This window comes from Mustela putorius, unplaced genomic scaffold (assembly GCF_011764305.1).
Source record: "Mustela putorius furo isolate JIRA1106 unplaced genomic scaffold, ASM1176430v1.1 tig00000281_pilon_pilon_pilon, whole genome shotgun sequence".
In the NCBI taxonomy this organism is placed as follows: Eukaryota; Metazoa; Chordata; class Mammalia; order Carnivora; family Mustelidae; genus Mustela; species Mustela putorius.
The window spans coordinates 15,227,020-15,237,960 of record NW_025421343.1 but is presented as its reverse complement, the minus strand read 5'-3'; the positions used below and the strand labels follow the sequence as shown (position 1 = coordinate 15,237,960).

The window sequence follows — 10,941 nt, the reverse complement described above, 5'->3', positions numbered from 1 at the left end:
AGGAGTCAAGGAAGGATTCTTGTAGGAGACCTTAAGTTCTAACTTATCTTTAACTTAAAAAATACACAGGTAGGGGCCTCTGGGTGGCCCAGTTGGTTAAGTGTCCGATTCTTGATTTCGACTCAGGTCATGATCTCAGGGTTATGAGATCAAGCCCCAAGTTGGGCCCTGTGCTGGGAGTGGAGTCTATGTGAGATTCTCCCTCTCTCTCCCTTTCCCTCTGCCCCCCACCCAACCTCTCTCTCTCTAGAAAAACAAAAAACAAAAACAAACATACAACAACAGCAACAAAAACCCATAGGTAACATAGATTCACTATAGCAAATTAGAGTGAAGTAAGAAAGAACATTGAAGATGAACATAAACACCTTTTTGAAAACTCTCTGACTTGTGCCAAGTTGGAGGGAGTTAAGAGACCAAATGTATGACCACTCGTTGCACATGGTGCTATCCATGCTTGGTGACAAGTACCTGAAAATGCTGACAGAGTGCTATCTGAAATCAATGCTCTGTGAGAGGTAGGTCCCTGGAGATGCAAGAGAGGGTAAACATGGAACCCAGAGAGCTTCCGTCCATTCTCTGATTGCTGGAACAAAAGTTATCCAACCACTCTTTTCATTAAAACATTGAAGGGTCCTTCCATTTGGGGTATTCCTTGCACTCTATTTTATTTTTTCATTGCATGGATCCCATAAGCACCAAATGTGTGTCCCCAACTACTGAGGGCTGCAAAATGCAAAAGGGGATACATATAGTTGGAGTTCCTCCAACTCCATAGGGATACCAATTTTCCTAGGAACATATAAAATGAACACTGTATGCTTCTGAGGACAAGATTATTTTCTGAGTATGCAGTCTCAGTGCTTATGGGGCTGGTGACAGCCTAAGAATTTAAATTACGTGGGGTGCCTGGGTGGCTCAGTGGGTTAAAGCCTCTGCCTTCGGCTCAGGTCGTGATCCCAGGGTCCTGGGATCGAGCTCTGCTTAGTTTGACACCCAGACTCCCTGGTCTTTTATGACTGTAAATGGTGGCAAACATATCCCAGTGTGCACAGGACTTCCTGTTTTAAAACAAAAGTTCCAGAAAATCTCCCAGTCTCAGAACTATTAAATCATCCTAATAGATTGATAGCCTTTATTTCTTTTTTTCTCCCCAGGAAATGGTAAGTTTTATTTTATCTTTTCTAGACAGAAGTTTGATTTGCTCTTGAATGTTCCAGGGTGGTGAGAGACTAGGAGGAAGCACAGGATGTAGAGACCTATTCCATGTAACCTTCTCACTCATTTCTATCTCCACTATCAACTGAGAGAGCGGCATGCCTGCTTGCAGACCTGGACTTGGAACTGACCTTGGAGGCCATATTTTCTTCAGATTCTTCGTCTCAGGTTCAGATTGGAGGACTTGACCTCTTTTGCCATATTTCCTATGTGACTCTTTCCAGTGGTCCTTCTTCCCTCATATCCTGAACCACAGCTGGAGTTCCCACTTTGACCTTTTGTATATTCATCCCACATACTTAATTTTCATTTTTCCATGCTGGTCCTTTCTCAGATGGTTGAGCAGGAACTACCTCACCCTTGCAGGGGGTTGCTGCTCTGTGTCTGAGCTCTGAGATCCAACGGATGACTATAACTTCACTGTACCCAAGTATTCTACTTTGGTGGAGGGGCTGGCATTACCTTTAGAGGCTGTTTGGGTTTGGGAGATTTAAAAGTTGGAGAGTGACAGTCTTCTTCTTAATTGAGTGTTTGCTTTTTAGAGACATCTCACACTGTCTCCTTGGTGCACTTCTGCCAGCTGGGGCTGAGGTCCCAGCCTCTGATGATTCACTTCCTGTCCTCAACCATTCCCTTACTTGAGTTTCTTTACCTTGCCAGCTTGGAATCTCTCCTGAGGCTGACATTCTAGCTTTGCTTCATCCAGCTGACACCCCCCTGTCCCTTCTGTAGCTACTCTTCTACTTCTCCTTCTCTAGCACCTGTGTCAAATAGCTTTGCCTCTCCATAGACAGGCTACTTGAATGGGTTGTGAGGTGCTAGCAGAAGAACCATCCTCCTTGGAAGTACTCCAAGGCTTTAGACTCAGTTTGTTGGGGGCACCTTTATCATCATGCCTATAATCATCTTGAGAATATCATCTCTAGAGTTCCATGACCTATCATTTCTTCTGTCATATCTGTTTTCATCTGTTTTACTCTATAGACATTATCCTTACGGTACCTGCTACCAAATGCTCTCTGTCACTGCATATCCTGGAATCATAGCCTCTGTGGTAGTCTCCACTGCTTCAGTCATCACAGTGATCCCAGCTCCCATACCAATCCATATTCTGGTGTGGGCCATCATGGTACCACATCTCAGTGCCCATCAGGATATTGGCCAGAATCACAATCTTGAACATGTCTCCAAAGCTATCATTGCCTCTTCTAGGAAGGCAGTCATCAAAGCTGTCTGTAGCAGGATGGGCCCTCCAGTGTGTATCTGTTTTGTCAGAATCCTGATTTCTATCTCCACCAGAAGAATGATCATTCCTGCTTTCAGCCTCTGTCTGAGGAGCAAGATCCACTCAGATTCTCCTGTTACCTAGAGACTCTTCATTTGAGGCTCAGGGCACTTAGCAAGGAAATCCAACTCAGGTCCTCAAACTTAGCATAACCCAAATCTTTCAGCCTCTCTGGGTTGCTGGGTTCACATGGCAAATGTATTGCACTGATATATAACCTTCCAAAGAATTCCTTAACAGAGTCTTCTGTCACAGCACAAGGCACATTTCCTAGAAAAGCAGTGAGGGTGGATATTTGGGAAGATAGGTGTGCTTGACAATGGGTTCCTGAGCAGCCCATGGAACAGTGGGCAGGATAGAATGGTCAATTGGAAGAATCCTACACCCATGGTCATTGGTACTGTGCCAAGTGGCTGAAATATCTCCGTCCAGGTTATATGTTTCATCAACCCAGTCTACTGGTTTAGAGACCTAGGTTCTTCCTCCACCAGTTCCGCATTCTCAACCAGAAAGTCTGTTAGGTAGACAGTCTTCCCATTCTTATTCTTGTTTTTCACTGGGGCTGCCATGTTGGGAGAGAGAGAGTGCACTTTGATCTATGTATGATTATAAAATGTCCCCCTGTATTTCTAGAAATCTTTCTTACCTTAAAGTTGACTTTACCACAGACTGGGAGAAAATAGTTGCAAAAGACATATCTGATAAAGGACTGTTATCCAAAATATACAAAGAAGTTTTAAAACTCAACAATTAAAATAAAGAACAACTTAATAAAAAAATAAAAAACAGGCAAAAGACCTGAACAAACACCCATTTGCTATATATAGAAAGCAAACAAGCAAAGAAAAACATGCTCAAATTATGTGTCCTTAGGCAAATTATGTCCTAATGCAAATTAAAATGAGATACCATTACACATCTATTACAGCAGCTAAAGTCCAAAGCACTGACAATACCAAAGTCTGGTAAGGATGTGGAACAGCAGAAACTCTGGGTCATTGCTGGTGGGAATGCAAAATGATACAGCCTCTTAGGAAGACAGTTTGCTGGTTTCTTGCAAAACTAAATAAACTCTTACCTTTTCCCCAATGGAGTTCAAAACCTGTGTCTACTCAAGAACTTGCACATGGGTATTAATAGCAGCTGTATTCATGATTGCCAAAACCAGGAAGCAACCAAGATGTCCTGCAGTGGTTGAATGGCTAAACAAACTGGGGTCCATCCAGACATTTGGAATATTAGCCAGTGCTAAAAAAGAAATGAACTATTTACAACCACAAAATTACATGGAAGAAGCCAAGCACTTAGGATATTAATTATTTTATAGCCTGTGTCTGATATCATCAATATCTCAGTTTCCTGTGGATCTGATCTATTTCTGTGTTTTTCTTCTGAATATCTGTCACTTGGTTCTATTTACTGACATAACTTGTAGATTTTTGTTCAAATGCTAAACACTGTGTACGACTAATTGTAGCAGCTCTATATAATGTTTTCTTTCTCCAGAGATAATTACACTTTCTTCTGGCAGAAGAGTAGGGGCAGATCACCCTCATCCAATTAGGGAATACAGTATTTGAAGGCTGGTTTTTTTAAGGCAAATTTATTTCTACTTTGTCCTCATTTCCCTTCATAGTGTGTCTAGAGACTCACCTGGAAATGTTTTTCAGAGCTCCAACTCCCTGCTGGGTCTTGACTTCTACTTTTTGACTCTCCAGCCCAATGAGATTGTTTCATTTATCAGCCTGTTATCTGCTTTTTTCTGCTTGGACTCCTGATCTCTTCCCTGCATGGTGCACGGCTAAGGAATCAGCAAATTCCTTGGTGGGGAAAGGAGTTGGAACATCAGCTCACTTTTCAATATTTCTCTTTTCTCCGGGATGGGAACATTTCCAATCCTGGCTCTCTTGCTAGCCTTGAACTCCACATTTTGTTCTGGTAGCCCAGAGACTCCTCAAAGCTCCCTGAGAAGCACCTCTCTGCTTGGGTTTTAGGCCCTGCACTTTTTGCTTATAATTCAGCAAATGTCTCAGGCAGGGAATGATAGAGAATGTTATCCCGATCTCATTACATTTTCTTTCTTTCCTATTCTTAGCCCTTTGGATCCTAAATGCCTTGGTTGCTTTCCGATACCTTCAAAGTTGTTTTTTTTTTTTAATCGAATTTACCATCATTCTCAGTGAGATATTTGGTCTAAAAGCAGCTCTTACATCAGAGCTGGAAGCAGTTACTCAAATATTGTCAGCTAAGATACAGTTTTCAGTCTGGTTGCCTCATAAAATTATGTGTAGTGTGAGGATCTGACTCTCCCACCACTTTTCTTTATTTGAGCCATGTAGAACACTTGTTCTCAGAGGAACCATGGCTTTTGTTTTTTGATATGAATGAATCTTTCATATATAAAATGCAGCTTATTTTTTTTTCTGTTGCTTATGAGAATTAAAATTCATGCTAATTCAATAAACACAGATGCAAACTTGGGCCTGAAATGTCAAAGAGGTTTAGCCAGATGAGGCAATAATTATATTTAATTTTTATTTAAAAAATTATCATCCAGGGGCACGTGGGTGACACGGTCGGTTAAACATCCAGCTCTTGGTTTCAGCTCAGGTTATGATCTCCCGGTCTTGAGATTGCCTGTCTCCATCTGTCCTTCCCCACACCCCAAAATAAATAAAATAAATCTTTAAAAAAAATTATCACTCAAATAGAAACACAAAATTTAAAATATTTTATTCTGTACTTGCTGACCATTAAGAATATATTGATGGGCCCATGAGAGAAATAATTTTAGCTATGACTAGGGATATAAAGAGATACTTGCATTTGTCTTTACTTATTGTTACCCGGTTGTTTAGATATTTTTAAAGATTTCTTTATTTGAGAGAGAGAGAGAGAGAATAAGCAGGGGGAGCAGGAGAGGAAGAAGACACCCCACTTAGCAAGGAGCCCAATGTGGGGCTAGGTCCCAGGATCCCGGGATCATGACCTGAGCCGAAGGCAGATATTTAACGACTGAGCCACTCGGGCGTCCCTATATATATATATTTTCCATGTAATGTTATATAAATATTCTCTATAGAAAAAAGAGGCATAACATCATAGGAAAATGAAACCAAGTGACCAAAGAGAGTCCCTGGTATAAGGGACCAAAGAAAGCCCCTGGGGCAATTAACAGAAGAGCGTCTGGGACAAATGACCGCAGAAGACACTGAGATTCGGGAAGAAGCAGATTGTCCCAGAGAACACAGCAAGTTACTTGGCATTCCAAAATTAGTGCTGATTAATGTCTCTATTTTGTCTTAAATTGAAAGAATTACATACAACTGGGAGACTAAAACTACCTTCTTCCTTTCCTTCAGATAGAAAATAAAGGCAATGAAGCCCTTGAGTAAGAATGTTCCAGTGCAGCGGTCTTCATGCATTTAAGGAAATGCTGGCTGCTTTCCTGTTCTTGCAGACCCACCGGGATTTGATCATGAAAAGGTAAGACTGAAGAAAAGGCACTGATATTACTCAGCATAATGTAAAATCTTAATATCATCATGAAATAGGATTCTTTGCAATTTATGGAACAGTTAGGAAAAAATCCATTTTCTACTTAAGAGTTTAGCCTCTGAAAATCTCTGAGATTCAGCTTCTTTTGAAGGAAAGCCACATATAACTGGACATGTACACACACACACGTAGCACATGTGTGGGTATATATGTAGGGATTTGTTCCTACATTTATGCATACACGCCTGTAGATCCCACTTTTAGAGAGATCTCCAGGGGCACCAGAAAGGATTATCTATATCCATCCAAGACTAGACCCAACTGTGTAAATTCACCATCCTGGTGAAGCCTTAAGGCACTTCTGTAGACTCAGTCACCCAGAAAAGGGAACAAGTAACGCATCATAGGTGTGGTCGACTGAAGTCTGGTCTTCTCTCTCCTGTGGTAGTAATACCCATGCCCACTATAGCCGTGGTCTCTTACTGTGATGGCTCTGCTTCCTGCCCTTCCACTTTGGACGTGGTTGTGTGGCATACTTTGGCTACAGGGATATTATCAGACATATGAAAGCAGGGGTTTGAAATATGCATGTGTGATGCTCTTCTTTATTGCTAAGTAGTGTTCCATCACAAGGCTGTCCATCCATTTGCTTCTCCATTCACTAGTTGACATCAGTGTTTCCAGTCTGGGCAATTACGGGGAAAGCTGTTATACACATTCTCATATAGGTCTTTGTGGGAACATATGCTTTCCTTTCTCTTGGGTAAAAACCTAGGAATGGGGCTGTGAGGTCATATGGTAAGTGTATGTCTAATTGTGTAAAAAGCAGCCAAAGTGTTTCCAAAACAATTTTATCATTTTACATCCAGGCCAGCAATGTATGAGAGTTCCAACTGCTCTATGTCCTCACCAGCCCTTGCTCCTTTCTTCTCCAAGAGCTGTTCTAAAAGCCATGGAGTGATCCCATTGTATATACTGCTTTGAAGTGAATTATTCATGCTAGGCTCAGGCACAGATATAATTGATTACTCTCATAGCACTTGGGCTAGATTGAAATTTTGCTCTCTGAAATCCTATACCCATGACCTTTGTCATGTGATTTTGCACTTTCTCTCACTAGTGGCAAGACATATTTTCCTGCTTCGTTGATATTGGGCCTGGTCATATGCTCACCTTGGAATCTGAGCCCATGGAATCTGAGCAGAAGTGGCAATACTGCAGTTCGGACTCCAGTTTTCAGAGGCCCTATAAACTTCCAATCATCTTTCTTGTGTTTCTGCCATTGCCATATGAAAGATGTGTTCTGTGGGTCTGGGTAGCTCAGGTGGTTAAGTGTCCAATTCTTGGTTTTGGCTCAGGTCATCTCAGGGTCATGGGATTGAGCCCCCAGTCAGGCTCTGCTCTGAGTGTAGAGCCTGCTTGAGACTCTCTCTCCCTCTTTTCCTGGCCCCTCCTCTGCTTGCTCTCTAAATAATAATGAAATAAAATCTTAAAAAAAAATTCTTTCTCTCTCCCTTTGCCCGCCGCCCATGCTCTCTCTCTCTCTCTCTTAAAAAAAAAGACGTGTTCTGGCTAGACCGACCCCCACCCCCCAGGTGAAGGGTATGAGTTCCATATAAGTATAAATGTTACACAAGCACATCAAAGGAAGGTCAAAATCATTAGTCATCACGGAAATACAAACCAAAACCACAGTGAAATACCTCCACATACTTACTAGAAAAGCAAAAATTAAAAGACTAACAATATTAAATTTGCGTTGAGGATATGAAACAACTTGAACTTTCAGACACCACTGGCAGGGGTATGAAATGAAATCACTTTAGAACACAGTTTGCCTTATTGGAGAGTTACATCTCTTTTTTAGGTATGATTGCAATTCAAAGCTTTTACAAAGGAAAGAATTTATATGGGTAGGCACCCAACAGTTTGGCACACAGTGAAACATACCACTGTATGACAATTGACTATTGTCTTAATAATGCTGTGTAAGAAAGCATCCCCAGGGCGCTTGGGTGGCTCAGTGGGTTAAGCCTCTGCCTTCGGCTCAGGTCATGTCTCATGGTCCTGGGATCGAGCCCTGGGCTCTCTGCTTAGCAGGGAGCCTGCTCCTCGCCCCACCCCCAGGCCCACCTGCCTCTCTGCCTACTTGTGAACTCTCTCTCTCTGTCAAATAAGTAAATAAAATCTTTTTAAAAAAAGAAAGAAAGAAAGAAAGAAAGAAAGAAAGAAAGAAAGAAAGAAAGAAAGAAAGAAAGAAACCATCCCCAAATGCAAGGCTTAAAACAACAGAAATTTATACTCTCACACTCTTCATGTGGGGATTGATTGATCTAGGCAGAGCACAAATACTGCTTGACGGATTCAGATAAAGTTAACATACATCAACCAAATGAGCCAATAATTCCACTTTACTCAAAAGAAATAAAAACCTATACCTACATAGAGACTTGAATATGCAGGTTCATAGAAGCTTTACCCTCGACAGTCCCAAATTGGAAATATCCCAATGTATACCAACCGGCAATGGAATACAATTCAGCAATAAAAATGAAGAAAGTGTTGATACATATAAGAACATGAACGATTTTTAAAACATTATATGAAGTGAAAGAAACCAGACACAGTGTCTAACTGTACAATTACATTAAAAATTCTAGAAAATCTATTATGACAAAAGACAGATCAGTGACTACCCAGGGCCTGGAGTGGAAGAAGGACCTGTGAGGAGATACAAGGAAGCTCTCAAGCATGGTGGGAATGTTCCGTTACCTTGTCTGATATGTACCTCTGCTGAAACTTATTCAGGCAGGCACTTTCTACAAGTACATGTATTAAACTGCAATAGTGTGGATTACAAATTCTTTCCCTCATCCTCACCAGCAGAGCCCTAGTTTTGTTCAGAGTGGCAGTATGCCTCCTTTTTAGCTCCAGATGACTATTTGACATGGTCTTGGCCTGTGAAAGTTAAGCAGAAGTCCCTTACTGGGGCTTTGAGGAAAACTCTTGACAGAGAGCAAATTCAGACAGCACCAGGTATAGACTTTCTCTGCTAATAGACTGTCTTGTGATTTGAAATCACTGACCTCTTTTGCTTACTTCCGGACCATGCTCAGTTTTAGAATCTCAATTCTAACCATGGCAACACTGGCTCAGATACCTAAGCACCAATTTCTTTTCCCGGCTCAGGCTCATTGATCAGCTATCTTACCTGGTTCCAACTACTCCTAAATTTCCCTGAGGAACTCACACTCATAGTCCATGGCTCCCATGCAGCCACCATGACTCTCCGTGTTGTCCCCAAACTGGCAGGTTCTCTCTTCCCCCCTTCAAGTTATTTTTCCTAGTCAGCTGACCATGACTCATGATTATGACTCTTCTTTTTCCAAAATGGAAATATTCGCATGTTTTTTTCAGAGTATAAACCTTGATTGTCCTTACTGGCATTTTCCACCACCGAACTCTTCTGCCTGTGCCTTTTCCTCATGGCATTTATTTTGTTTTCAAAATATAAATATATATGTAATTATTAAAACAGTGTCAGTCTCCTTAACTAGAGAAAATGTTAAGCTCCAGAAAGGCAGGGACCATGCCTCTTTTGTTAACATCCTTATTCATATGGTACTTGCTAAGTGGTAATGAATAAATAAATGAACACAACTTTGACATCGATTGCAGGTGACAAGCAGACTCCTAACTCATTAGCTCAGATTACTGTTCATGCCATGATCATTTTTTTAAAAAAGTTAAAAAAACATGAAGACTACGTTCACTAACATATATACACTAGCTAATTTCAAATGGATCATTACAAATAGTCAATAATCGTTTTTCAGCTCCTGTTAATTTTTTTGACACCTTTCTTATATTATCCATTAAATATCACTTTGGCAGGAAATCTTGTTTTCTGTTTTATTGAGTAAATCATGATCAGCTAGTTTGAACTCTCTCACCTATATTTTCTTTCAAAGTAAGTTGTTCTTGGGACGCCTGGGTGGCTCAGTTGGCTGGGCATTTGCCTTCGGGTCCTGGAGTCCCCCATCTGGCTCGTCGCTCAGCGGGGAGCCTGCTTCTCCCTCTGCTTGCCTCTCCCTCTGCCTGTTGCTCCCCTCTACTTGTGCTCTTTCTCTCCCTGACAAATAAGTAAATAAAATCTTTAAAAAAAAAAAAAGGTAAGCTATTCTGTAGGGGTACTTCTTCAACTTTCAACATGAAAGACATGCCTCTGTTTCCCCTGATACTCTGGAATCTTGCTTCCTTAGTCATCTCCTTCGATCTACAGCAACTGCAATCTTCCCTTCCATTTGTCTCTTTCCCCTCTGTCCTGTTGAATGAACTAAGAAGTGACATGTAGGACATGTTTCAGTTTTAAAAAGGGTAGTCAGGGGGCACCTGGGTGGCTCAGTGGGTTAAAGCCTTTGTCTTCGGCTCAGGTCATGATCTCAGGGTCCTGGGATCAAGCCCCACATCCCGCTCTCTGCTCAGCAGAGAGCTTCCCCTTCTCTCTCTGCCTGCCTCTCTACCTACTTGTGATCTCTGTCAAATAAGTAAAATCTTAAAAAAAAAAAAAGGTAGTCAGGAGAGGCTTCACTGGGAATGTAACAGAACCTTGACAGAAGTGAAGATATCTGGTTGTTAGAGGCGGAACTGAGTACCCTCCCCCATTTCCAAATTCCTATGAAGTCCTTAACCGCCCCCCCCCCAGTACCTCTGGATGTAACTGTATTTGTAGATAACCTTTAAGGTAATTCAGTTAAAATGATGCCTAAGGAAGGTTATGACCTGGCCCATGGGGCAGGAAAACCAGGGAAATATATTTTCGCAGGGAAGACTGAGTTACTGGGGTAAATATAGCTGAAAAGATGACAACAGAATTGTCTTTTCAGCAATGGTGGCCTCAGTGAGAGCAGTTTTGGTGGAATTGTGAACTTGAAAGCCCG

The 10,941-nt window shown here is 41.5% G+C and overlaps 1 pseudogene; it reads right to left on the bottom strand.

Annotated features, from left to right (window-relative positions):
- Positions 1 to 1,277: 1,277 nt before the first annotated feature.
- On the bottom strand, positions 1,278 to 3,072 carry LOC101671581 (annotated as a pseudogene).
- Positions 3,073 to 10,941: the final 7,869 nt, after the last annotated feature.